Genomic DNA, 12,987 nt, shown 5'->3' with positions numbered 1-12,987 from the left:
ATATAAGTCATACATCCGGTCAATAATGGATTATGGATGTACTATTTATGTCTCAACTAGCAAATTAAACTTATTAATCTTAGACAGAATTCAGTATAAGGCAATTAAATATAAGTCTAGGAATTATGATGTCGTCACCTAATTGTGCAGTTCTCGCTGAAGCAAAAGAATCGCCTTTGTGCCTTCGAAGAGAGTATTTAGCTAATAAACAGCTAATAAAGTATAGGACGTTTAGTACATTTATAGTCAAAAAAATATCAAATATAGCGGTCCAGAATCTTACAAACAAATATTGGAGAATTAAAACGTCTCCCCTGCTTACTGATGCTTTTATTGACACTGAGAGACATAAAGAACTAATACATATTAAAAAAAAATAATATCCTGTTTACGAAATTAATTTTGTAGCCTTAATATTTAAACCAACCATTATAATTCCAAACAAAGATTTAAAACAGGCTGTGCATTTTTAGTTTCTAATATAAACCATGTTGAGCAATATCAAGTCACACATTATTAATCGATTTTTAGTGCAGAAGCTATAGCTATTAGGAAAGCTTTAGATTGGTGCGAGATGAATTTACCTTTATCTGTGGTAATTGTAACAGACTCTCTCTCAGTTTTGCACGCCATTAAAACCCCTCCTTTTAATCATTATAACAATATTCTTTTATCTATAAAACATAGTATATATAAACTGCAGGAGTATGGTGTACGAGTTACATTAGTCTGGGTTAGAGGTCATTCAGGGATAACTGGGAATGGGATAGAATTGGGAGTTGGTAAAGTTAGGGTTGATAAAGAAACAGAAATAATCACCATCACACAAACAAGAAAACTGGAACACCTAGGATACGTGATGAATTGAGAAAAATATGAAATTTTGACACTCATAATAGAGAGAAAGATTCAAGGGAGAAGACCTATTGCCAATATGATTGCCAACTTACAAATTTGGTTAACTCATTTAGTTGCTTCAATTTATCTTTCTATCCAATTCTGCCATGCTTGTTAAACTAAAGAAGATTAGAATTCACCTTAAAAATATGCCTGATCCTAAAACGAAATTATGTGTGGGTTATTTTAAAACTTCGGTAGCCAGGTCTTCCGTTACCTCTTTCCTTTTTCTTATATAAAGTTCTTGTTCCTATTCTTGCATCCATTAAGAATCTATGTTGGGTCAGCAAACATAAGATTATTAAAGTATCTAATTGTTTCTATCAAGATTGAATATATGTAAGCCTCTGAATATTATTGTGAGTGAAATATGTACTGCCAGCGACCACCTTCTTTGAAAATGCAAGATCTATTACTCTGTTTCAGTTGTTTTTAGTGAATTTGAAAGATATATAAATAAAGCTGTTCGTACTTAGGGCTGCAGGGGATGCTAACCATTTTATTAAAAATATAAATTCTCACACAAAAACTTTAAAGCATTGTTTTCACGAAAAATACTTTTAAAATTTTTATCTTAAACCACATCAATAATAAATAAGGCATTTTCGCATAAATTATACACAGAATGGAAGAATCACAGAAGACAAAATTGGATGTTTTAAACGTCGGCAGAAAATCTCATAAAAAAGCTAAAGTCGAGTATTTTTTGAATGCCAAACAGTAGAATTTTTAAGAAGAACGTGGTTTTTAATAAATAATGATTTGAACTGTGTGTGCTAATGTTCGAGTAATATTTGTCGTTTTTGTCACATCACATTTTTTGTATTGCTCATATCAAAATTCAGATTTGTAATCATGGACGGTAGGAAAATTTCCATAAATTAACAACTTTGTACATTACTTCGTCAAATATCATGCTCCAGATGCATATTTTATATACTTAACTCACCTAGAGAATTTAATCACTTACTTTAATAACCGTAATACACACATACAGAAGATCCTAGCAGCGTCCAATATTTGTTTAGGCTCTCGATATCATACAACATAATTAGAAATTCTGAATCTAGATCATTTAATTTCTCCCACATACGTTGATGCCCTAGTGAACGAGCAATTAAAAACAAGCGTAAGGGACTTGATGATGTAAAAGCAGCAACACCCCAATCGAAACAACATTTATTTCAATATTCAATACACTTTATCCCCTTTGAGTTTATTGCAACTGATATTTGACCGTTCAAGAGGAAAACACGGATTATTGTTTTGGTAAATGCTTTTACTAATTTATTTTGTATATGTCGGTTTTAATCGATGCTTTGCATGAAGTTCAAACATATTTCAATTTGGACATCGATCTCATGAATTAATAAATGGATATAGAATTTTTATATTAAGGCCTAGTTGGCCCATCTTTTCCACTTTTTCCTATTTTCTGCTTTATTTTTCCAGTTTGTGGTTTTAGGTTCTTCTTTGCAGATTTTTGCTCTAATTTTTTTTTATATCTAGTTATTCTCTCTTGTTTGTGAAACTCTTTGAAACCTAAAATATTTCGCACAATCTGGTATCTCGAGAAATCTTTAATATTTCGTACCAAACCTTTACGTCGTTGAATTAAATTGTTATGAGGTTGCCTTACCTCGGCTTTGTGTTCGTTACCTTCTTTTACTTTGTAAATAATTAAATAATCTGTCCCTTTTGTTATAGCTATCCTTTCAACTTGTTTAGGCTTTAATGCACTTCGATCGAATTATTTCTGGTTATAATTCCTGATTTTCGAGTGTAACATAGGCTAGGATCAAAGCAAATACATATTTTGCCATATCGCCAACGTTCCACTCTAATAACACTGAGGACAGTGAATACGATACTCTATATCTACAATATTTTTGAAATTATTGTGGATTTTTGTATTGCCATAACGTACGTGGTTTATTAGAATAGTCGAAATTCGAAGATTTCTTAGATGGCGCCATAGCCACAGTCGAATTGGCTGCCAAGATTTTACCTGAAATCTGGTGATCCAAACATTAAACATCAACCACTTGTTGACAAATAGACAATTAGGTATAATAAAGGAATGAGAAGATATTTTTCATGGTCCACAAAATTCGGCAGTTTCTTAAAGATGAATATTTTACCGAAAAATTCCAAAAATTGAAAAGAGTATTTGGTTGGCTTTCAAAAACATTGCTAGAGACTCTATTGGAAATATACGAACGAATATTACGCTGAAATTGTCCAGCAACTCTTGGAGAACTTCAAATTCCTAGGCTGCAAGATAAGAATCAAACTGCATGTTTGATTTAACAAGTCACAGATTTACAACGAAATTGATAATATTAATGTTTATATTTTTGTTTCAATATAGCACAAATACTATAATATTCTTAATACCATTTTTGCCTACATACATACACACAAATACACACAACTGAAAAACGTACATTAAAGTTGGTATTTGCACTAATTTAAAACCGTAAATTACTAAGCATAGCCAATTATCACTTTTTACTCCGTTTTTTTACTTTTTTTTAATGAGATGCAAGGGAAATGGCCCGTGAAAGTTGAATTAGAGGCGTTACTCAAGATTCACATTTATTTTCCGAGAAAGAATTTAAAAGAATTAGTTGGCCAGACATTTTTATTTTAGCGTGTATCCCCTTGTTCATAACCGTATCTACGAAATGTTGCTACGATAATTCTCAGACGAAATTAGATTTTTAATGAAGCCTTGTAATTATTTTTAGAAAAATAGGAAGTATTAAATCGACTACCTGTTGATATGCGGAAAATAAATGCTTCACAATATGAGGATCGTTTGATAACTACGTGAAAAGAAGTACGGATACTACGGTAAACACCATCAACTTGAATTAAACTCGGCCTTAACACATTTACTACTTGGTCCAGGCGGAATCTGTCGGAAAAAAGACTATAATGGACATTTTGCATACAAGTCCATTTTCTTGCTGGATCAGAATATCAGGATATGCGCCAGTCGCAAACTTTGTGCTTGATTTTTTATTACAAAATTTGAAAAAATCGAAAATTTTTGCTTTTACGATCAAAACTATTAATCCGATTCTAACGAAATTTAGCACGTATTTTTCAGCCGTATTATAAAGTTTTTCTAGGCGGAATATGTTATGTTTAAGAGGTCGAAAAAATTGAAAGGAAAAACTCCATTGTTTGCACGTTTTTTCCCAATTATTCTTATTTTTTAAACAATAAACATTCACTTATATGCATCCGGATATATAATATAAATTTAGTACAATCAAGTTTTTAATTGATAAACATAACATAAATCATTTAAAAATCTGTGGCAAAAGGACTGGTTTCCATGCCAAACACACTATCATCATCATCATCAAACAATAAACATTAAATTTTCAATTTCTAGCAAGTCAAATATTATAATAAATGGAAAAGCGAAACTTTTACCTTGTATATTTTTTAGCAATATTTCTCGACTTATAGGCGAAAATATGGAGCAACCAGCAAAAATTTTCGATATTTTTCAGACTTTGTTAAATAAAAAATTAAGCACAAAGTTTACGACTAGCGCATATCGTTACTATTGATACAAGGTACATATTGAAGAAGTGATTCCAGCAAAAAATAGACTCCCATGGAAAATGTCTAATTCAAAACAGATTCTGCCTGGATAGTTACAAAAACACTCGGGACCATACCCAAAAATGAAAAGAATAAGACAATAGTATGTGGATACATAAACAAATAAATAGAAAATATTGAGTAATACTCGTATAAATATAATTAAATGGCTCGAATTTAATACTTTTGCAACTTACCGGTAATTAAGTTAATTTGTTAAACTATTCGTTTTTTGACACTCCACAAATAACACGTTTAACTTGAAAGAAAAGAAAACACACCAAGAAATAATTGAAATTTAACACATACTATTTCTATACTATACAAACATGAAAACTATTCTAAATATGAACTTATCATGGTGAGCAATTGATTCACGGTAACTATTAGACATCAAATCGCTGAACTGAAATAATAGGTAATTTTGATAAGAACTGATAAAAATTGAACGTGAAACGCTATTTTTATTTAACAATACTATCTCAATAACCTATTATAAATACTTAGAATAAATAGATACGATTTGGAATGAACGCAAATCTACTATAGCAAAATTATTGCTATAGTAGATTTCACCGTTCTCCAACGAAGAGTACTAACTATTATAATTCTACAAATAAAGAGTCGTTTAAAAGATGGATTATTGGAACGAGAATACCAGTGCTGTAACAATCTATTATGGATAATTCATCATATCAAATTCATTATATATAAAATTCATTATATATTATATTCTTCATATAAAAAAATTATAAAATCGTTTTGTAACGTTATAAACGTCATATGTTCGTTATTCTTCTTTAAATAATTATTTTATTTCAATTTCTTTTGATTTTACTCATCTATTAACTTTATCTTTCCTTTTACTATTTTTATTTTAAAAATAGTTGGCGCCCAAATTTTAATTCAAGCCTTCAACCAACTTTCTATTTACTAAATCATTCTGTTATCTAAATTCCAATTTTCATTTTCACTAAATATTATAATTCCTTTATTCAGACCCTGTAGGGTCTGTAGGGATGGATTTCATTTTTTTTATATTATTTTTTGCTTATTTACGCTGAATCTCCAGTTAAAAATTCATTTTATATATTAAAACTTCTCTGGGTTTTTTTGACCTAATTTTTTTCCACCTTTTTATGTGAAGAATTGCACAGCACATGGTCGACTATGCTATAATAACTGCAGCTGCTATTTAGAAACCAATGGCCACCTGAAGATATAAACATGAAAGTATCTAAGATTCAGTTACATCAGCAACTAACCACTCATTCTGCAATCCTGTACAGCTACTTGAAAACAACATCAGAAGCCATAAGTATCATTTTAATTTTAATTCATAAGTGAAGCACTTTACATCGTAAAAAATTATTTTTTAACGTTATTAACGCCATAAGCGGTGGTTTCAAATGGACGAAAATTTGTATTAAAGTACAAATTATCAATAAATATGTTTATTTTACTTAATTCAATCAGATTTTAATGCACAAAACGCTAAGACATCATACTTATCATGCGGTAATCGTCACATTCAAACAATAGCAATAATAAACAATGATTTTTTTTAATAGATAACAAACAACAACTGCTCAATTCCTTTACGAAATTTTAATCATTGTACAAACTCAAACACTTTATAAACCTAGTTCATTACCAAACAAATATTAAGATATATTCATATTTACTGGTTGATGAATTTTCAATGTCAGGTAGTATACACGCGAATAACCTAAAAACACTCCAGAACACCCATTTAAGAATTAACCAAAAGCCAAAAACTACAACTAAAAAACTACTTGCAAACAATATTATTATTATAAGTATTGGATTTGCCACAAATTATTCGACTATGAGGAATTTGAGAAACCAATAACTACTTCTTATGCAATGTAATATGTAATAAAAGAAGAAGACATCCACAGATTAATGCTTTAAGACCACTTGTTTTTGGTTTTATTATTTATGAATTTTGTTTTATCTAACAAGTAGGCACTTGAAAAAATGAATAACAAAACCAAATTGAATTTTAAGTACATTGCCTTCTAGGGATCCACATAAAATAAGATAAATTTGATAATTTAGATAAACACAATAAAAAAACCGTATCTATCGGAGAATAGAAAAAACGTTGAACCTTATCGTCTAATGAAAAATGCAGGAAAATTTAAAATTCTAGCAAGAGATAATAAATTCCGCCGCTAGATGCTCTGAACTGAAACTATACGATAATATACTTCATTAAACCGAAAAAAGTCAAAAAGTTCCTAAACTGCAGGCGAAACTTTTCCTATTACGAGAAATATAGTGCACGTGCTATTTATGCTGCCATTCTTATTTATTATATACAAAACAAACGAATTAAGAAATTACATCACAACTTTTTTAAAAAGTAAAACTCCTGTTGACAAAATAGCATTCAAAAAATAAACAAAGTTTAATGAAATTGACAAACTTAAAATATAGATAAAAATAGTAAAAAAAAACAGGTGGAAAGAATATATAATACAGGAAAGATGTAAAGACATGAATGAGGAAATACGTGAGAGTGGAGTCACCTACAGGGACACTGATAAGTAACAAGGAGATAATAATGGCAGTTAAGCAACCTAAAAATAAGAAAGCGCTAGGAGGAAATAACATTCCAAGGGTTCAAGAATAATTTTGGAACGTGAGAAGCACTTTTTTCAATAAGAAAAATGATGAAGAGATGCAGACATATAAACTTGTGCTTCTTAAACTATGAGAAAGTGTAACAAAAAATATAGAAGTAGGCTATTTACGCCAATGTAACAAAAACAGAAGTGGACATTGAACACCAATGTAACACAATTGAAGAAAATGTAGCAAGATGTGTGAATTAGAAGTGTGCTTACAACACAAAATGTGTGAGACATAATGCAGCTTGGCTAGCAGGCTATGCCGGAGAATGACCAATTGACAGAAACGATTCGGCCAGTTTGAATGCCTGTAAAATACAGTTAACTAGAAATGAATGCCAAAAATAGATAGAAACAAGGAAAAATGAACGAGAAAGAGAGTACTAAAATAAGGAACTTACTAAAGAATATTATGGACACCAGGAAAGTATCAAATTTACTTTTCACAATATCTTATAATGCTGTAAGAGTTGTCTTAAATAATTTCTGAAGTTGTAAAAAAGTTAGGTAATAATAAAATATATATTATGTACAACCCTACAATGTAGCAGAGAACCTAAAATAGTCAATCATATTTTGCACGACTGCAAGACGTTAGGTCGTAGGCGGCAAACACTTTTTGAAGACTACCAAGCGACTCCAAAACATAAGGTTCCCATCCATTGGATCTGTACAAGCTAGTACAGGGTTCCAGAATTCTGTATTAGATATTATTAGGAAATGGAAGATGTACAAGTCAATTGGCTCATAAAAGAGGTTTCCAAAAAACAATCATCTACAACTCCAAGTACGTATCTTTAATATATCCGTTATCTGGTCTATCCTTGACTTGCCTAGTTCGTCAGGATTTGGATCCTTCCTGCATTTTAGTTTAATGCTTTTGATTGTTTGTAATTTCTCCAAAATGTAAAAGGTATTACGCTATCGTAAACTAGATATATCATTAACGAACTTGAATACCTACTCAGATGTGACGTGTTTTCAACAGTTTTCAACAGAGAACATTGGAAAAAAAAAAGTATTTTTATTGTATTATTTTCAGAGAATGATCTTCTTCTTCTTCAGTGCCTTATCCGGTCCGGATGTTGGCGATCATCAAGGCTATCATGGTTTTGTTGACTGCTCTGCGAAACAGCTCCGCTGAGGTCATCCCAAACCATTGTCGGAGATTTTTCAACCACGAGATACGACGGCGTCCCGGTCCTCTTCTGCCAAATACTTTACCCTGCATAACAAGTTGAAGAATTCGATATTTTTCTTCGTTCCGCATCACGTGGCCGAGGTACTCAAGCTTGCGTTGTTTAATTAAATTAAGCACTTCTTTTTCTTTTGTCATGCGCTGTAGGACCTCAACGTTGGTGACATGGTCCACATAAGATATTTTTAGTATCCTTCTGTATATCCACATCTCGAAGGCTTCGATTCGTTTTTCAGTGGCTTGCGTCAGTGTCCAGGCTTCAACTCCATACAGTAACACTGGAAGAACGTAGCACCTCACTATTCGCATCTTGGTTCCCAAACTAAGATCACTGCAGCACAGCAAGGATCTCAACTTAATAAATGTAGACCGTGCCATTTCAATTCTGGATCTAATCTCTTGAGCGTAGTCCCATTGTACGTTGAGGGTAGTTCCGAGGTAAGTGAATCTGTCGACTCTCTGGATCTCTTCGCTACCCGCCATTAGTGCCCCGGGATCTAAATTTGTACGGCTGACAACCATGAATTTAGTTTTCTTAATATTAAGGTTCAGTCCGTATGTTACGCTCACAGTTCGCACTCGGTCTAGTAAGGCCTGCAGATCGTTTAGGCTGGTTGCTAGTAACACAGTGTCATCGGCGTAGCGGATATTATTGATGTATTCACCGTTCACTCGGATTCCCATGTCTAGGTTTGTGAGGGCTTCATTAAAAATCTCCTCAGAGTATATATTGAAAAGAGTCGGCGATAGCACACATCCTTGTCTTACTCCTCGCATGATCTTCACTTGGTCGGTCAGCTGGTCTTCGACCTTGACTTGAGCACGCTGGTTCCAGTATAAATTCATGATGATCCGAATGTCCTTCTCATCCAATCCAACTCTTTGTAGTGCGGTGACCATCTTCTGGTGCTGACAACGGTCAAATGCCTTGGCGTAGTCAATAAAACAAATATAGACATCACAACTGACATCGCGGCATCTCTGAAGTAGGACTTGTAAGGCGAAAAGTGCTTCACGTGTACCCATAGAATTGCGGAATCCGAATTGCATTTCACCGACATTTTCTTCGCATTTCTTGTAAATTCTGGCATGTATGATTTTAAGAAAAATTTTAAGTGCATGACTCATAAGACTGATAGTTCGGAAATCTTCGCACGTTTTCGCAGATCGTTTTTTTGGTAGCGTTACAAATGTTGACAATAGCCATTCCTCTGGGATATTACCTGAATCGTATATGACGTTGAACAGTTCAGTTAACTCCTTCGTGCTCACTTCACTCATCACCTTAATAAGTTCAACGGGTATTTCGTCCGGACCTGTAGCCTTACCATTCTTAGACTGTTGTAAAGCAGCCTTTACCTCGCTTTCTAGAATTGACGGCCCTGTCATGCAATTTATTTCCGGAAGGTTGCCGCGGTCGTCCCAGAAAAGTTCTTCGATATATATTTTCCAGGTAACCAACTTCTCATTCACTGTCGTCGCCAGATTACCGTCTTTATTTATGAGGAGGTGTGTGTTTTTCTTCTTGTATTGACCAGTGGCTTCACGAATCCTTCGGTGGATATTTATATGATCGTGTTTCTCTTGGAGCTCCTCGATTATTTTACATTTTTCTTGCATCCATGTCTCCTTGGCTCTTCGTATTTCTTTTTTAATTGTCTGGTTGGTTTCTTGGTATTTCTTCGCGTCCCTGTTTTTCATTAATCTTCTTTGTTCCATCATCTGTAGAATGTCATCAGTCATCCATTCTTTATTTTTTACTCTTTTTTTCTTTCCCATATGTTCTTTTCCCGCATTCAGCATGACGTCTTTGATATAACTCCATTTTTGTTCTACACTCTGTTCTTGTTGTTGAGCCGTTTCTAGTTTTTGTCTCATTGTATCTCTCACGTTTTGACGAACTACGGGGTCTTTTAGAGTGTCATAATCCAGGTTCTGTTTAGGTTTATTTTTGATGAGTTTCTTTAGTTTGAGTTCTATCTGGCCCACTAATGGGTTGTGGTCCGATGAGACGTCTGCTCCTGGGTAGGTCTTCGCCGAAGTCAAGCTGTTCTTGAATCTTTTGTTAATGAGAATAAAGTCTATCTGGTTTCTGATGATATTGCTGGCTGTATCTGCAGGTGACTTCCACGTACAAAGTCGTCTCGGGGGAAGTTTAAACCACGTGTTAGCAATGGTAAAATCTTCTTCACGGCAAAATTGTATGAGTCGGTCTCCTCTTTCGTTTTTCTCGCCTAAGCCGTGTTGTCCGACGATGTCTTCTACACTGCTTTTGCCAACTTTGGCATTGAAATCACCCATGATGATGGTTAGCTCGTTCTTCTTGGTGTATTTTAGTGCTTTTTGTACAATTGCGTAGAACTCCTCGATATCCTCTTCTGGTTTTTCTGATTGGAGCGTAAATTTGAATGATGTTCGTATTAACGGGTCTGCCTTGCAGCTTCATCAGAATGACCCTGTCAGAGAGAGGTATCACGCTGATCACAGCCCCAGCGACCTTTTTGCTCAGAATCAATGCTACGCCATTCCAGTGATGTGGTTTGTCGTTTCCCGCATAATATACCATATGCTCATCCACACAGCACTGTCCCGAGCCTGGCCATCTCATCTCGCTGATTCCCATCACGTCGATATTTAGTCTTTTCATTTCTTGAATGGTGTTGTGTATCTTTCCCCCTTCAAACAGAGAATGATAGGTCAGTGAAACAACGAATGGATACTGACAATTTACACTCTGCTTGTATTTTTGATGTTCCAAGGAAGACTTTATTTGAGGACAGTTTATTTGATTACCTACATGAATACTACTACCTACTTTTAATTTTAATTTCAAATATTTAACCCTTTACATCTCTAAACCTTTCGACGGTTCATGTCCCTGTATCAAAATTATTCTATAAATAATTTTAATTTGTTTACCACTTGATGTTGTTTATCATTACGATCCGAAAATATTTTGAATCAAAACCTCTTATGGTTGTTTTCCTAGCAAAATACTAATTTGTATAATTATTTTTATAACTTTATATAAAAATAGAAATATTCTGATTAATATTGAAATTCCAGTGAACTGTAATCTATTCATTGAATGTCAAGGACGGATGATTTCATATCAGCTCTCTTTTTCGTGAGTCAGTGTAAGGATATTAGTATATCAGATACTGTGACTACGGATTTCAGGTTTTCACGTATTACGCAAAAGATATTAACAAACCAAATATTTACTTTCTTATTTTTTTAAATGGATCTACTGGATTATTATTCGCATGCTTTCGAGACATCCATCACAAACAGATCTCGGTTGGCGAGCTCTCTATATAATAATATATCAACACTAGGAGCAACAAAGAAATAGCGACTCAAGAAACCCATAGCCCTTCATCGGCGAATGTAAATAAAAAAACAATAAAAAATAAAAGCATAAAGAAACAATATTAGTAAGGAAATGGGTAGACTTGGAACGATATGGATTTAATTAAGTAAAAAAAAATTAGAAAACAGTAAGGAAAGATAATAACAAACAGAGCATATATTATATGAAGACCTGAACAAATTATATAGAGTCATAATAATTTGAATGTGAAAGGGAAACAATGTTTTGGAAGAAGAAAATTAATGACATCAAAAATTAATAAAACAAAACAAATATATGAATAAACGATATTACTTAAGTGAAAGCATTGGGAAACGTAAGACAGCTAAGCTAAGGAGAGACTCATACGGTGCGCAGAAGCAAATATGGAGAACAATAAGAAATTAATGTAAATAAGTAAATGACAATGACAATAAGTAAATGAAAATGAAAAAGGACTATAAGAATAGGAACGTGGAATATACAAGGAATCGCAACGAAACAAAATTAAATACTCCCAGAAATCGAAATAGGCAGAAAAATAATAGTCTTAAGTGAAACAGAAAAAGGGTTAAGGAGAGGAAATTACAGGGAAATATACACACATTTGGAATGGGGTTAAAATATGAAAGAGCATTAAAGGGAGCATCAATATTAATAAAAAATAAATGGAGAAAACACATACAGGATTACCAGCAAATAAATGAACTAATATTGATAATAAGGATGAGCATATTTGGACAACCCACAATAATTGTCAGAGTATATGCAATGCATGACAATGGAGCCATAAGGGAAAAGGTAAATTTTTGTCAATGCACTACAATATGTATACAACGGCGAACTTCTAATGGGAAAAAGCCTAAGAAGAAAAAGTAAATGACAGGTCAATAAAATAAAAAAAAAATTAAAATACTGCGAAGAATAACCGGCAAACCTTTATATAATAGGGAAAGAAGAGAAAATAAAATGCAGTGCAATAAAACTAGTAAGAATATCTTGAGACAAATCACCAATAGCGCGAAGAACTGGTCATTTTGCCTATTAAGAAGAATAAGAGGAGCAAATGACCTAAATAAAATGTATTTGATTAAAAACTATAAATAAAAATTGGAATTAAATTACCTGCTTCGTTATGATTGGTTGAAATAGTAGTTAGAGTGTCGACAAAAAAGTTTATGATATATACGAGTATATTTGGAGAGAGTATAGGCCGACAGGGAGACGCATTTTCAACCATGCTGTTCAACCTAGTTCTTGAA

General features: G+C 33.1%; 1 protein-coding gene across 12 annotated transcripts in view; it reads right to left on the bottom strand.

The window, feature by feature from the left end:
- LOC140452463 (latrophilin Cirl-like) overlaps nt 1-12,987 on the bottom strand; it is a 931,875-nt gene that overhangs the window by 267,368 nt on the left and 651,520 nt on the right. The window contains exon 1 of one of the 12 annotated variants that reach the window (XM_072546739.1): nt 4,716-4,893. The exons of the other annotated variants lie outside the window; for them this stretch is intronic. The gene's annotated coding sequence lies outside the window, so the exon portion shown is untranslated. Of the gene's footprint in view, nt 1-4,715; nt 4,894-12,987 lie in introns of those variants that run through there. 12 annotated transcript variants of the gene reach the window in all.

Source organism: Diabrotica undecimpunctata, chromosome 10 (genome assembly GCF_040954645.1).
Source record: "Diabrotica undecimpunctata isolate CICGRU chromosome 10, icDiaUnde3, whole genome shotgun sequence".
NCBI lineage: Eukaryota > Metazoa > Arthropoda > Insecta > Coleoptera > Chrysomelidae > Diabrotica > Diabrotica undecimpunctata.
Note: the sequence above shows the minus strand (reverse complement) of the source record. Positions and strands in the feature narration are given on the sequence as shown.